This window comes from Platalea leucorodia (assembly GCF_965183815.1).
Source record: "Platalea leucorodia genome assembly, chromosome: 3".
NCBI classification, from domain to species: Eukaryota; Metazoa; Chordata; class Aves; order Pelecaniformes; family Threskiornithidae; genus Platalea; species Platalea leucorodia.
This window is the reverse complement of record NC_138825.1, coordinates 45,591,864-45,607,905: the sequence shown is the minus strand read 5'-3', so window position 1 is coordinate 45,607,905 and position 16,042 is coordinate 45,591,864.

Sequence of the window (16,042 nt, the reverse complement as noted above, 5' to 3'; positions counted from 1 at the left end):
ACTGTCAAACGACCTTCTCTCTCTACTGCCTCCTTCCACTCACTAGCCACGGCAGTAGCCCTTTCCAGAAAACCTCACCATAGGAAGGGATGCCAAAATGTCTCCTACTTTAGCAAAAAGCAGTGATGTTGCACTCCCTAAAATCTGTTTTGTTTATACTAATTCAGAAAAGAAAAAGTAGTAAAAACTGGAAGAAGGAATATTTTGGACTAAAGCTAGCTGAAGAAAAGAACTTGTTCTGATACAACCCAAGGCAAAAAAATGATTAATTCGTGCAAGGTGCTTCTTCCTTGAACAGTTGCAGACAACTGCCCTTTGGAATGGAGAGAGCGAGCAGCACAAGCAAATGCCAGGTTCATTGAGCAGTAAGGTGTATATCTTCTGTCTCTCATCAATCACACAGGAATGCTTGTAAGACCTCAGAAGAGACGTCAGATCTTCTGTGCTTCACCAGGTTGGAGGTGGACACAGTGCCTGGAGGTCCTGTGGCAGAGCTGAGAGCTGAACCTGTTGCTGATCTTCTGACTTTCTTGGTCCCAACTCTGCCTTGAGAAGCCTGGGAGCTTTGGCATAGTATTTTTGCTCCTGAATCCTTCATAAACCTAACATTCCCATGCCAGGACCCAGACACCTGAAGCACTGGAGCCTGCAGGATCCATAGCCTTTGAGGAGCACTGAAGCACCAGCTCTACAAGCAGAGGTCAAAGTCACTTTTTAAAGCTGCTGCTTTGCCATGAAAAATAGATCAAGCCACTCAAGCTGTCAAAATGTATTTTGGAAATATGTTATTAGTGCTAACCTGCCTCCTTCTGGAATTAGTTCTTGTACTCCCTGTAGAGTATTTTCAGAAAACATGTTCCTGTGGCTTGCAATGTTTGATACTATTTAAAGGGCTCCTGGGAAACCTCTTTCCACAGAGACAGCAAGGAGAACCTGAAAGGGTATATCAAAGTGGGACAGTAGCATCCGTTTCAAGGAACGTGGCTGGAACACAGCTTGGATGTATAGCATTTTAATCCTTTTAAACTGCTACATCTTTCTTGCTCAGCAGAAATCATGATTCATTGTATGTCTTCAAGCTCAAACCATGGTTTGAGTTGAATGGGGGAGAGATGGATTTACAGATTGAAATCCAAATCCCATTGAAATCTGTGGGAATTTTCATTGACTTCAAAAGGGGCCGGGTTTGATATGCAGCTGAAAGCAGAGATCCTCCTAAACATTTGCAAGTTATGTGCTCTGAATACGCTTGTCTGAGATGCACAGCAGCAGTCAGATGCCCACTGAGAATTTCTGGAGCACGAGGCAGCCTCCAGGGTAGAGGGAAAGAGCCACGGTTCTGGTGCAGGCTCCATCTGATCCTGGGCACAGCACAGGTTTTTCTGTAACACTGGGCTTTGGGGAGAGGAAGAGCCTCTTCTTGGCATGATTTCTTGATCCAGGTCAGTCTAAGGGGGATTTGGCTCTGTTACTTCGGTGTCAATCTTCACACCCTCTTCTCCCAGCTACTTGGTTACTGCCACAGAGTTGGTCAGAGTTGCAGCTGCTGTGCATCTCTGCTACCTCTCGCACCTGTGTTGTAGCTGTACCATTGCCCTGTGCTAACTCCAGGTTACAGCTGTCTGCTTGGTCCCCTCATCCGGAAGACCCTGCCTGTAACTTGCTCCCAGCCGTAAGTTAGCTGAATTTTTAAAAAAGATAATTTCAAGATATCTTTCATTGAAGTGGTTTTTATGGTAGGTTAGAGTGTTTCCTTCAATGACATAAGAGGTCTTTTCTAAACAAGACAAGTAGTTCTGACGGATTTTAACCCTACATTGTGCTCTTCCCAGCCCTCGCCCCCAAGTCTCCTTGTCCTTTACACTTAAAACTAGCTTCTCCAAATGTATCTGTAGCTTTCTCCAAATGTATCTACAATAAATAAATAAACATCCAGACTTACTTTCTTGCCTCAGAAAGTGGAAGTTTCTGGGAAGTTGGATAAACCAATGAGAAACTGAAATCACAGCAGGATGGAAAGAGATTTAGCTTAAACTCCAGGAGCTGCTGTATCTGATGGAAGCTGAATGCTAAGTGAATCATCGTGACTCAGTAAACAGGATAATGGTCTCCCCCTCTGGGATTTCTATTCCTGCCTGGGCAAATAGAAGCCTTGCTAAGCCCACAGACAAGTGAAACCCAGCCTGCTCAAGCCTGCCCTGCAGGAGGGCTGTACCCAAACCTTTTCACCTGCTGCCGTGTACAGTAAGTCTCATCTGATCTAATACCATCCCAGTTTGATCTGGATGGGTCAAACCTATACTGCACATCTACCCCATGTACAATGTTCTTTGTCTCTTATGTAGAAGGAGTCTGAAATCCCTGCTCCTCTAGTAGCAGGAACACCACGTGAACGCAGATCCTGCGTTCTTGAGGTTCCCTTAGCACGGACAAGTTCAGTTACTCCCAGTGAAAACTGCAGAAACCAGCGACCCGCTTTTGTGCATCTTCCAGTTGTATTTTTTTAAAGCATGTAGAATCACAGATTTGGAAGAGAGGGAAGGGAGAGGAGTTGGTGAGACAGGGGGAATAGCTTAAGAGACTGAGAGAGCACTCATGCAATGGGGAGAAACCAAAAAGCACTCATGCAATGGGGAGAAACCAAAAAGCTATTTCAGACAGCCACAGCTGCAGAAAAAGCTCACAACATGCACAGCGCTGCAGGCAGAAGAGCATGGGTTTGTTCGCCTGGAGCAGTGGTGGCAAGTCTGCACGGACTGATAGCGCTGCTCCAGCTCTCTTGAGTTGCCTCACAAGGATGAGACTACTCCAGAAACAACCCAATTTGTGTAGTGCCGTGTCTTGTGTGCACTCCTGCTCTGTTTGTTGTAGGAAGATGCATCTCCATTTGCCCTATGAAAGGAGGGCTACGTTAGTCCTTTACACCTAAGGAGTGTCCCCTATCCCTTGCTTTCCCTGTGGAGTCAGATATGTAGATAAAGCAGCACCTTTGGGGGTGAGAAGCCTACTATCAAGTGGGCTTGAAACCCACCTCAAGTGGGTTTTTTGTTTCATTTTCTGGTTGCTATTTGGCAAAGTCCTGCTTGCTGGTCTCTGCCCTCTGGATGTCACTGTTGTGCTCGTTTAGATTCCTCCTCGTCACAGGCCTGACTCATCTTGCCCTAAGTATGTGATTAAAAAAGCATGTAAGAAGTTAGCTTCCCTTCTTCATTGGCCTCTCAGGGCCTCTTGGCTGGGAAGTGGGAGAAAGTATCTGTCCAGACCATATTGTGCAAATCATTTTAAAGGGCGATTGCCCTCCAAGGATCGGCTAAAACATATCAAAGGCAAGCACAGCACCATCTGCTCCAGTCAGAACATCCTTGGCTTGTCAGAGCCAGAGTCATCTTGTGAATGCTTCCCCAAGGCTTCCCACTCTGGGTCCTCTCTGTGCAGCTCCTCCTTCCTCCCAGGCAAAGAGGTGATATTATGAGATAGAACAGTGGTTGTGATGTCTCTGTGTGGCTTTAATTTTTTTTTTTTTTGGTCCCTTCAGAAGTGTCTGAGTTGTATAGGGGCAGGATCGTGTGCAGTCCAGGTTTTTGGCACTGCAGCTGTAGGCAGTGGAAATATCACCTTGATGCAAGTCTCCAAAGAGTGGGTAGGAAAAGAGGTCAAAATCCTGCTCCTCTGAGAGAGTTAAGCTCGCTACAGCAGAGCCCTTCACGTTTTGTTTTTGTGCTGAAGAAACCAAGCCACAAGGACAGGTATGATATTGCAGATGGGGAGCCCAATTAAAGGTCAGATGAAGTGGAACACAGTGCTGGTTGATGCTGCTATGGGGGCAGGGGTGCAAAACAAAGGGAGATTTACTGTCTAGAAAACTGTTAGCAGTAAGGAAGCAGAAGATACATTTTAAATCTATGATTCAAAGGCAAGACCTGTCAGGGAAGGTGCCTCATTCGATTCCTTTTCTCTTTCTGTCTTCATAATGCACTTAAACAACTGAAATACTTTCCTTGACCAGACTTTCTGCACTGAAGGAGGAGGCTGTGTTTGGAGGAGCCTTTAGTTTGATTACTTCTTTTCTACTCGTGATTTTCTGTTTTATCTACAGCCTGTAGCAGTTTCTTTAACATTTTTTTAAGACCTCCTCTTTCCCCCTCTCCCTGCTGAGCATTATGGGACTTATGCTCACAGGAAGAGGCATCCAGCCCTGCCTCTGGTCTTCATTACGTACAAATGGGCAAGCCATTTGGGGTGGTGTGGGGAAGCAGGATAGCGAAAAAAATTTGGGAAAATAGAAGATTCTCCCAGGATGTGCATGTTCTCACCACTTCTTTTTGTTGTTGCTTTTAAGTGTATGAAGTGCAGTGATGTGAAAGGAACTTAGAATCAAGTGCTCTTAAAGTTCACTTTACAGGAAAGCTGGCTCTTTGCCTAGGCAGCTGCTTTGGGTGACAGCCTGCAAGGGATGTCAGCCTGCATCTTGGAGCTTGAGGGAAGAGATGCCAAAGAGCTGTCCCAAGCTCTGTAGGGTCCTGCCAGGGCAGATATGCATGGTGTGGTGGCTCCACAGTGGTTGTAAGGGACAGTTGTCATGATGCCATAGGTAGCAGGAACAAGTAACTTTTTTTTCCAGGGTTCCTCTTTGGCCTTGTCCTGGCTCTGGGTCGTCTTTCACCATAGGATCAAGTCATGGTTTTGGTTCTGGTGGTGGGAGCAGCATGGGTGACAGGTGGGGGCAGCTGCTTATGGCAGCTGGATAACGGCTGCCTTGCAGGGAGAAGAAATGAGGAGGCTCAGCCAACCTCAGACCCAAAGGTCCTTCTAGATCTGGCGCCTGCCCATGGGCACAGTCTCAGCAGCAGCAGTGTGGAAATAGCGTCATGTCCCTCCTGCAGGTCTCTCCTGGTGCAGTCTTTCCAGCTGACTCTCAAAATATGCTACTGGAATTCAAGGTACCATACAAATATGGAAAAAACATAGCTGGGAAAGTATGACAGAGAATAAACCAAGGCGACATAAGGACCATTATAATTTAGAGTAGACACCTATAAGTAAATCTATTGTGTTCTTACATTGTCCCATGTGCAGAGACAATTACCATTGTAAGTAATCGGTGTGAGGTGGTATTTGTTTGTTCTCTCCTGATTATTTAACGTACCTGCAATTAGCTTGGAATTACAGTATTTCTGCTGCTTGTAGGAAGTAGCATTTCGATTGCTCTCTAGTGTGTCCTTGTGTTGCCTTTCTGCTTCACTGGGCTTTAAACTTCTGTATTCTTCAGAGCTTACGTCTCCAGTTTCTCCAGCTCTGCCTCATTGTCTTCAACCTGTTGCCTCATTTTTCTAAATATGTTTGGAATGTTTTCATTTTCCATTCTCCAAATCTTTGCTGTTATGCTCAAAGGAAGTACAGGCCAACTAGCTCTTCTCACCAGCTAACTACACCAATCAATAAATGTACGAGATCAACTTTGAGCCATGTTTGTTCCAGTGAGGTCCTTTTACATTAAGACCAACAGGTCTTTTTTTTTTTTTTTTTTTTATTGGCATCCTCCTCTTCTCGTGGTTTTGCTCTCTCGCTTGACTCAATGTCAGTGTGACATGTACTTATTCTTTTGTCCATTCAGGGGGATATGCAAACAGATTATTTAAAGCCTCAAAATAAGACAGGCAACAGAACAAGAACACACTGCAAATAAAGGCTACAGAGGTAATTCTCCCCGTCTGCAAATACATATTCATTGTGTGCAGTGGGTGGGATCTTACAGTTTCACTGACTGTGGTTGCACACAGAAGTAATGATGAATTACATATAATGATTCTGCAATGATTTTTCAGTTTGTACCCAAATGGGTTCTCATTAAAAGTTTTTTCCGAGCCCTGGAACTTGGCTTTTCTTTGTCCAGCTTCTAGCATAGGTAGTTTCTAAGTGGATTAGAAATTCTTTAAAGGTCAGGGAAATTATCTTTTTTTTTTCACATGACTAGCTGGTGCCGATACAATTATTAATTAAACTGTATCATATTCTGGTCATTAGCCACAATGATCAATGATTTCCTCAGAGACAGTTGTTCTATTAAAAATACATCAGTAATAAATGACCTTCTTTGAGGTTCCTGCTGTAGGATGTACCTAGCAGCTCTGAGAAGTACCATTTTAATAACAAATGTGAGTTGTTACAGTTCAAGCTTGAGACCAGGATTTTATTCTCACATGAATACCAGGGCTGGTGACGGGTTGCCGAGTTTGAGAGCGTACCCTGAGCGCTGTGCTCTCCTGCAGGACCACCACCCGTTCCCAAGCAAATCCTCCCATGACAAGGAGCAATTGCCATTTTCTATCCCTGTGGATGTCCTCTCTGGAGTCCAAGTAGGAAATGCAGATGCTACAGTCAGGTGGCCAATGTGCAGAACGGGTGAGGAAAACAATCCTTCCTGTACCCAAAAAGTTTGTACTCCTTATCTGCCTCTCCAAAAATAACAATGTGATACTGGGGTTTTGACTAGCATGAAATGCCACTGTCTGCAGCATTGTTCAGCACTTTCCTTCCCTCCTCTCTGAGTAATAACTTATTCTTGACAGACTCTGCCCACCAAGGAAAAGAAGGAAGCTATGTGGCTGGATGATACATAGGTTTTTAAAAGTGTTGACACCTTCGCCATTCTTCAGTTTTGCTCTAATAGGTGGCTGATTGTACAAATATTTCCGAAGTCCTATTAGCTTAAAAAAAAGATGGTTTGGGTGATTTTTTTTTTTTTTTTTTTACTGGAAATGTTTTCAAATATTTTGGTGGTTCCATAAAAGGCCCCAACAAGGAGGGGAGTGAAAATGTTGGGATAAGTGAACCTCCAGTGCCTCTATTTTCAAAATAACTCTTATCTTCTACTAGAGTGAATCTCTATTTTCAAAATAACTCTCTCTTCTACTGAGCAGTACAGCATTATCTTCATCCTCTCACTCCTGGGACTTCAATACAATGGAAAATTGCCTTTGAAGTATTTCTTGTATAACAGAAATCCCAAACAAAAAATTAAAAATATTTTGATCTGCTGGTATATATATGGAGAGCAGGATAGTGAAGAGGATAATTGTACTTTGAGATATTTAATGTTTTTTTTAATCCTAATTTAGCAGCAGGAGGTGTGGTTCTCTATGATTAATCAGCTCTTAGAACTAAAAATTAGTGAATAGCACATAGAAAGCTAGTGGTCAAGGGTGGTGCTTTGCCAAGCTCAGCTTCATACAAACAGCAAAGCAGGGAGAGATGCTTCATGGTTGTCCTATGATTGAAGTGCTTCCTTCAGCAGGAAAATGCCTACGTGATGAGGTTACTGGCTTAAGAGTGCAGGGGAGATCTTGTACATAACTTTCACAATATTGCAATCCTTACGTTATGTTGCTTTCCCTTGGTGCACAAAATACTTTATACCAATCCATACGTATAGAAAACACCTTGGACCTGTATTTTTTTTCCAGCAGTCTGTAGTGAGACTGTGCCATACGCTTCAGAAAAGTGACTTTTCTAGAGACATGACTGGCAGAAAGGTGCTGTCTTGATCCCTTTGTGCCAGTACCCATTTAATTCCTGTTCTAGTTTTTTGGAAAAGTGAAGCATATTCTATAAGACTCCCAATCTAATTTTCTAACTAATAGTTCTTTGGTCCCAGCTGGGTGAATATGGAAAAGAAATGCAGATATTTTGGCAGAACGCTCACCTCTTGAATTACAATGCCCATGATGTGTGGGAAAAGAGACTATTGTGCATTGAAATCCTGATTTATGTTATTTACTGGGAAAAAAGGGAAGAGTTTTAACTAAAATAATGATATTTGGGGAGCAAGGGACAAAAGCTCTCAGACAGATAGTAGGCTTTGTATTTGTATATTTACCCACTAAAATGCAATCAGCAATAAAAAGCCGCTTCTTAAAAAGGCACTCCAGTACAGTTGGTGCAACATAAAATTTTGTTCAGTTATTCCAACAGTTATTGAAGAAGCAATTGGTTATGATTAAACCTGAATTAAAGCAAATCTTCACAGATGAGAGTTTATTTATTTATTGCTAACTCTTCCATAATTAATGGAGTTTCATTTAGTTGAACCAGTGACTCAGTCACCCAGGAGAGCGAGAGCCATCATTCCTGCTGTGTTCTCAGCCTCTGAAAAGCACAAATCAGAGAGAAGAAAACTCATGCTGGCTTATGCTGAGGCCAGTTCAGCATTGTAGAGGAGAATGCTTAAATATACGAATATTTGTGAGGAGAGCAGCCTCTGTGAGGAGGAAGGAAAATCTATTTAAAATCTGAAATGGAAAAATCCAGTGGCAATCAATCAGAATAGGTAATGAGAAGCAGAGACTGTGACCAGGTCCAAATGAGGGAAAAAGAGGTGTAATTCCCTCACCCAATTAAACCTCGGGACATACTTCTTCAGAAACAAGGGCCACTGCACTAGGTTTTGTAAAGTGTCACAACTTTCTCTCAAAATGAGATGATGATTCACCTGTCTTGGGGAGAGGAGAAGGATATTACATGTAATCCACTGCTTGGTGATTAATGCGGAGCAGCTGATGCTTTTGTAAAGGCTAATCTGGACATTCATCCTAAATGGTCCAAGCTACAAATGTTAATCATGGAATAATTTAGTCTGGAAGGGACATCTGGAGATCATCTGGTCCAACTGCCTGCTCAAAGCAGGGCTTCGCCATTAGAACTGGCTGCTCAGGCTCTTGTCCAGTCAAATTCTGATTATCTCCAAGGATGGAGATCCCACCGTCCCTACAATGATTCAGTCTAGTGAACACAAAGCTCAGGAGGGTGACACTAAAAACAGACAAACAAAAGGGAGTAAGATAATTGTATGCACTAAGATAAGGACAGGACCAAATTATGATTGACATGCTAAAGAGAGGGAGAGGGGACAGAAAGCTCTTTCTCGGTCCCATAAGAGCACAGCAGTCAGGATGTGTCTTGGACCAGTAAGAGGTATGTGAGGTGCGTGGAAATATTGTCAAACACTTAGAAGACATCTGGAAAGAAGAGAGGAACAGACTTTTCTGTGGGTTCCCTATGGATGTAGCAGATGAGCATGACAGGAGTATGTTGATCGTTGGGGGAAAGCTTTCTAATAGTAAAGACTGAAACTGGATTTCTGTCTCTGTATGGGCTCTCCATCACTGGAAACTTCAAATAAAATGCTAACCTGTCAGGGATATCTTATGCACAGCTAATCTGACCTTCCGGTAAGGTGACAGACGAAGTGATTTTTCCCTTTCAGCTCCATTTTCCCTGGGTCTGTGATGGAAGAACAAGAACACTGAATCTTTTATAAGGTCTTCTTGAGAGCCATGACTCAAGGATTAGGAAGCAGCAGGCCAGTCCAGCACTATAGATGTAAATGTGTAAGCTGAGCACTTGTAAACCAAGCCTTATAGGCCTGATCTACATTTGTCAAATTGACTATTTTAAGAGTGGAGAAAGCCCCATTTACATATTCAGCAACGGCTGATGTACCAGAAAAGAATATGTTTTGAAATGAAGTTCCCTTAAAGAAGGGTTTACTCAATGATAAAACATAATTTTTGAGGGTTAGAAAGCTCTTACCATTGCCCTATCCTTGCTTTGAAAAACTTTGCATCTTTGATCTTATTTAGAAAGCTAATATTCTTCAGTGAATGATGAAACATCCTGACTCTGCATAGTAGTGACCGAGTGAAAGGACTGGTAAAGCAATATGGAACATCATTATTGAAATCGTTGCACCAAATCTTGCCTTTCTAGCAAGTTAAGGTCATCTTTTTGGTCTCTGTGAATACAGGCAATGATGTTATCTGCACTCCTAGTGAACAAGCACACAGATCACAAAATAACCCTGGCAGTAATTAGTGCCTTTGGCAGCCCCAAGAGAGAGACCAATGACTTGAACGGGCATGTAGACTGAATTATGTGCTGCCGTTTCCATACGGATGCATCTGATGCAGCTGCAGTCTCTTGTTACCAGGGGATCCAAGTACAGTATTCTGCAGAAACGGGATTAAGAGAGTTCAGAATTGCACCATGGGTTCCCTTGAGATCTACCCAAATGCTCAGGTCCCGAACAACGCTTTTTCTTAAACTAACATTGTGATTAAAACAAATCTACTGCAATCGTAATATTATGCAAGTGTCAGCAATGACTCTGGAGAAAAGGAGAAGTGCAATTTGTAGTCCAAAGTCTTAATCCTGTAATTAATGAAGCAGGCTCTCGAAAACTGTGACGTTCACTGTAGGTACAAAAGTTCATTTGAGTATATTCACTGGCTGGAAAAAAAAGATCAAAAAGGACTTTGATATATGTGAAAGTGAATATGTGTGAAAACCAAATTTGTACCCTGCACTCAAGAAAAAAATGGCACTTTAGCAGGGATAAATCCATAGCAAAACCTGTGCATTGTTCAGCAATGTTTCTGTCCTACATCTTCACTTCTAAATCAAAAGTCATCCATAGGTCCAAGTATTCACATAGCAGCATAACTCAGACTTTTTTACATCACTATATTTCTAGGAAATAATACGTGACTTTGGGAGATCACTATTTTGAGCTGCAGTTACAAAAAAATGAACAAGACCAAGCATTTACTTTTTAATTACAAAGCAAATGTAAGGTGTGCATTCTGTTTCACCAGGGTTCAAATGTGCTTAAGTGATGTTTGTAAAGATTAAAAGGGTGTTGATGACTGTATGAATGAATGAAGTATGTTAGTCTTGAAATAAAACTTATGTATTCAGAGGTCACGAGGAGGATTGTCACGATTTTTTGTACTGGTTAGTTTTGCACTAAACCCCATGCTGTGGTGATGTATAGAACAGGGAGAAGGTATTGTGAAGGTAGATCAGAACTGTATGAACTGTTTGCTTGATAGGTTGTGTGTGGGGTTGTTTTGTTTTGTTTTTTATTGAAGTGCCGACTGAAGATGTACTAGAATATCACTAAATGTTAGGAAATTCATTGCAACTAGCCAGGCTGGATGCTGCAGGATCACACTTCTGTCTCTACCATGCTTTTGGTCCCAGGAATATAATCTCTGGAAAGTGCTATAAATATACAGGACATACTGTATTTCTTATACCTGAAAAATAAGAGGCAGGGAACTGCTAGCTGTAACAACATTTATAGTGTTTATAACTAGTAACAAGAGAGGGTGCTTTATTATTGAAGTGGACTTTGTGGTGGCACCCTGCTAGAGAGACCACACTAAACGTGTTTCTGTTGATTTGTCTGGTCTCTGCCACTTCTCTTTACCACTCAGGATAAAAAAATTCCCCATGAGCAGAGGGTTTCTTATTTTTGTTAGGTTTGACAAATTGCACTCATTTATGGAAAGAGGAGACTGGGAGAGATGAGAGAGGGGTAAATAAGTTTCTTTTGGGAGAAATCTTGAACGAAAATATTCTTTATAATAAACTGCATGCTGGAACTAAAATTACAGCCTCGCGTTGTTGCCCCATCAGCAAACAAAGCACAAAGGGGATTTGTGCTCCTGCTGAGTCTCCCATCTCAAAGGGAAAGGATGAATGGAACAAAGTTTTCCTGCTCTTCTATATTTGCCTAATTTTGGCTCCTGGAAAGGCTTTACTGTTGCTGTGGTGTTGTGGCAGCTCAGTCAGAGTTTGCACCACGCTCTATAAGCAGAAAAGGCAGAAAAAGTGATTGCTCTCTCAAAGAGCAGAAACATAAAGGCAGACAAAAGAGAGCAGATGGATGCAGTCAGATGAGGGGCTAAAATGAAACAGTAAGACAATATTGGCTGCTGTGACAGCCAGCAATCCCCAGCAGACCTGCATCTTAATTGCTGCTAAATTTCTTAGTTGTTGCTGTTAAACTAGAAAAATAGCAAAGGAAGGATTTAAAGGTGGCAATCAATTGGCTTTGCCTATGTTTTGAATTTGTTCCCTCCAAGCACAGGGGGGCACACAAAGGACTTTAGAATGTGGCTTCTTCAAAATGTTACAAGGGGATGGTGATGTTATGGGTTGACCTGGGATGGAAATCAACATTTTTTGGCACTGTGTATCAATAAGTCTGCATGTAACTGCATGAAATGCTGCTCCCTTTTAGCTTTCTCTTGCAGTCTCCTGGTTCATGCTACCCGGTACCTCTGCTCCTGTGCCTAGGAATAGTTTTGGATCCAGCTATAGGATACTTTGGCAGCTCTAAGCAGCATGTTAGCCCAGCTGTTTTTTAAAAGTAAATCATGGTGTTATGTATGTTTGGAGACTACTATAGTTTTCTTCTGAGAGTTAGAGAAGCTTGTTTTAAGTGATTAACCTCAGTCTGTCTTTGTAAATTCATGTCGATCTGCAAATCCTTTTCCACTGGCATTTCTAGAGAATGTGGAGGGTTTTTACCACACAGTTCTTCAACCATTTCTGCAACTTTACTGCTAACTTTACTGCTAACAGTTTCCTAAGGGGATTTGATTGGTTTGTTTATTTTGAATGAATCCTATTTTTCTAGCATCCCTTATACCTCCAGCAACCTTCAGAATTTCTTATCTACCTTTGCAGTTTTCCCTCTGCTGGTGACAGTAATCTTATTATAATCTATTCCAGCCTGTAGAGAATTCTAATGAAATCTCTTCAACGTGCCTCAGCACACTTGGTGGAAAGGCAGGGTGACTCACAGGCTGAATTTTTTAAGCAGTGTTTGAGGAAGGAACTGGATAATTCAGAGAATTGGCAAGGTTATAATGACAACTGTGTCAGTTTTGAATCCGTGGAGAAGGAATCGAACTGCTGTGGGTTGCTGACTCTTTTGCTGGGCAATGTGAGATACGATCCCTGCCTTTGCTGAGGATCTTTCATCCAAGAATTTCGAAATGTTGCACGGGTGTTCAGCCACAGGGAACAGAAGGAAACACGCAGAGCTAAGAGGAAAACATACAGAGAAGACCTCTATAATAGACTGAAATCAAGGACCATGATGCAGTACTGTTGAAAACTACCGTGTCAAGCCTGCAACAAATTTGCTTGCGTTTCTTGATCTTACACTGCTGACTAATTAGGCTTAATGTGCTTAATGCGCTTTGAATGAGGTATTAAATGCACTGAAGAATATGTTTCAGCACTTAAAACCAATGGAAATAATCCTGTTAAGGTGATTTGGCCAAGTCCCTGGGTGGCATGCATAATGCTGGCAGAAAGTCCAGTATGCTGAATTACGTTTCCTGCATACACAGGCATGGCAAAATTTTTTTGTAAACCTAATGTGTAACAAAAGGAGCAAGGCATCACCTAGAAAAATATCCTACTTGCTTGCTTCATAGTATTACTATTTTTTCATAATTGAAATCCCATCTACTAAACTATATTAATAAATTGAATCAAGCTTAGCAACATTCCTAAGGGGAAAAACATTTAGGTAATATTCACCAGATATTTATTTAGCTAAGTGGCTTCGTTTTATTGGCTTATATCCACATGTCTTCTAATGTTCAGAGTATTAGTAATTTCTTTTGCTGTTTAAATTTGATTAGTTCATGCTATATAAAATTTCTATAATCAAATAAAATACCTGTAGCTCAAAATTCTCAGGCTACAGAAAATGCTTATTACTTTCTCAAGGCTTTTTGATGCTGAATGAGGATCATTTGCCCTAACCAATTAAGCACTTAGGAATTTAAACATAGTGATTATATTTTCTAAGAGAGAAATAAAATTGGATCTATCTATCTTCTCTTATTTAACATAAGTCTGTATTTACAGATTTGTAGAGATCTTCTATATAGAAGGTCCTTCTAAGCAGAAGAAACCGCACTCCCCACTCCCCAACCCAGCAAGGATAGTGCAGTATACAAAGCAGAAAGGAGATCTTCAATAGATGTGACACCAAGCAGATTCTTATTAAGCTAATCAAAATTGCTCCATGAAATGTTAGAGACAAACGAGCCTATTTATCTTCAATAACACACCTAGCTTAACCTTCTTTTCCCATTTCCCGGTCCCATTACTGCTTTGACGATGTTTATTCCATCCCAACACCTTTCTGGGCATCTTCTGGTCTCAGTCACACTCCTTTCATTGGCATATGAGTAACGTTAAAATCACTGTTGCAGCTGTACTCTCAAATCACCCAATGACCTGGGATTCTCAGCGTACTCTAAGTAATTTTATATTATTTCAGAAATAACAAGGTTGCATAAATCAAGGTATGGACAATAGAAGATCATGTTTTTGCCATGCTAGTGTAAATGAGAGGCAGCATTTAATTTTTCTAAAGGGAAGATTCAACTTGGATGAGCCTGAAAGCAAGTACAGTCTCAATGTCTCAGAATGCTTGTAATGGCTAATCCACACTCAGAGAACTTTTAAAAGTATAAATAAAGTGTAAGCATTTTTTCCTCCAGCACTCCAGCACATTTCCTCTGCTTAAATCTGTGTGGCATAAGCTTTACATTTAAAAAGTCTCTTAATCCTGTTGCCCACTGGGAGTCTGTTAATAACCTCAGGAGCGACTGGGGCACGTTCTTGCCCCAAGTTGCCATCAAATATTGTTAAACCGGAGAGTTCTTCAAGCCAGTTCTTCTGTCCTCACACTGTGTCCTAATTCATCCCAGGGTGAGCGAGTTGCCAAATCAATGTTACCAGTAGAGACTTCGGGCACCTTTCTCATTTTCTCTTCATTTACTTTTGTTTCTGTCTGCCAAGGGTCATTTCTAGTTTTAGTCATTACCTATAAAAATGTCTCACCTTTTTCCTAATCTAATTTCACACTTGTGAAATGAAGACTGTATCATCACCATAAAAGGGTGGAACAGACTTAGCTGGAGGTATTAAGATCAGTCTTAGGGGACTGATTTCAAGCTTGCTTAGGTCTAGAACTATTGTAAATTGCTTCAGTGCTGCAAAACATTTTTTTCCCCTAAAATACACATTGTCTTGATGAAAGGTACCAGTCTGACAATCCTAGAGTTTATGGATGCATGAAATCCTCCACTTCAGTCTTTTGCCAGTGACATGTGAGCAGGAGTCTATCCATTTCCAGATCCAAATCTTAGTAATTTCTAGACTGAACTCAGTAATACTTTCACCTCTAGATACAGAGTTTGAGGTCTCACCCTTAAACTATAAACTATTCAGAGTATGGGGCAGCTATTCCCAGTTTAAGAAAATACTAAGAGCTGCCATGTACAAATAATTCAGGCTGATCCAGACATTTGGCATGGAAAATAGGAACAAGAAGCTAGATGGCAGGAACCAGGCAATCCTTCCTGCTGTCACCACTTGCCTCTGTAGTAAATGGCAGAATAAGACAGAGTTATAATATAGAGAGAGAACTGTAGAATCACATTTTCAGTGCAGAGAAGGGGCTCCAAAACATCGTTGGTAGCTCAGTGAGAGACCTTGGCTTGCTTGAAGTTGTGTTCTACATTCAACCATCCTCACAGATAATTGTATTTTGCCCCTTAAATCTGGATTGTGAGGTGGCTAAGATTTATTATCCTGCACAAAGCAGGGACTTGATAGAACCTGGCACTATTTTTCATTTCAGTCAACTTGCCAGAGGACCTTATGTTCTCTCAAGAAAGGTTCCTGCTGCTGGTGATCAGCATTTGAAATTCAGTAACTTTGCTGTATTTTTTCCGTGTTTTTTTACAATGGTTTAATCTCATTATAGTCGGTGGTAAAATTCCCTGGTCAGTATTGAGCACCAAACCCTGCAGTTCAGATCACGGAAGCAGTCAATGTTCCCTGTTTTTGCAAGTGGGAGGGAGAGAATTTTGATAGTCCTCACAGCTTTTTCTCTTCTGTTCTGTTCATGCTGTCATAAAACTTCTCCTTAGAAGTGTTCCACTCATTCACCATGTACTGTGGCAGTGGTGCTTTTGGAAATGGTTTCAGTCATCTTTGCAACCATTCTTCAAAGCTGACTGCAGACAAATTATTCCCCTTAGCTTTTGTTACACCTTTTCTTGTACCTTTTCAAAAAATTAGAAATGTTTTCTTGCTGCTGTTTATTTGGAGATGTCCTCGATTCCCGTCTTGTTTTTGTAATAAAACCTTTCTTGTTCTTTGCCCT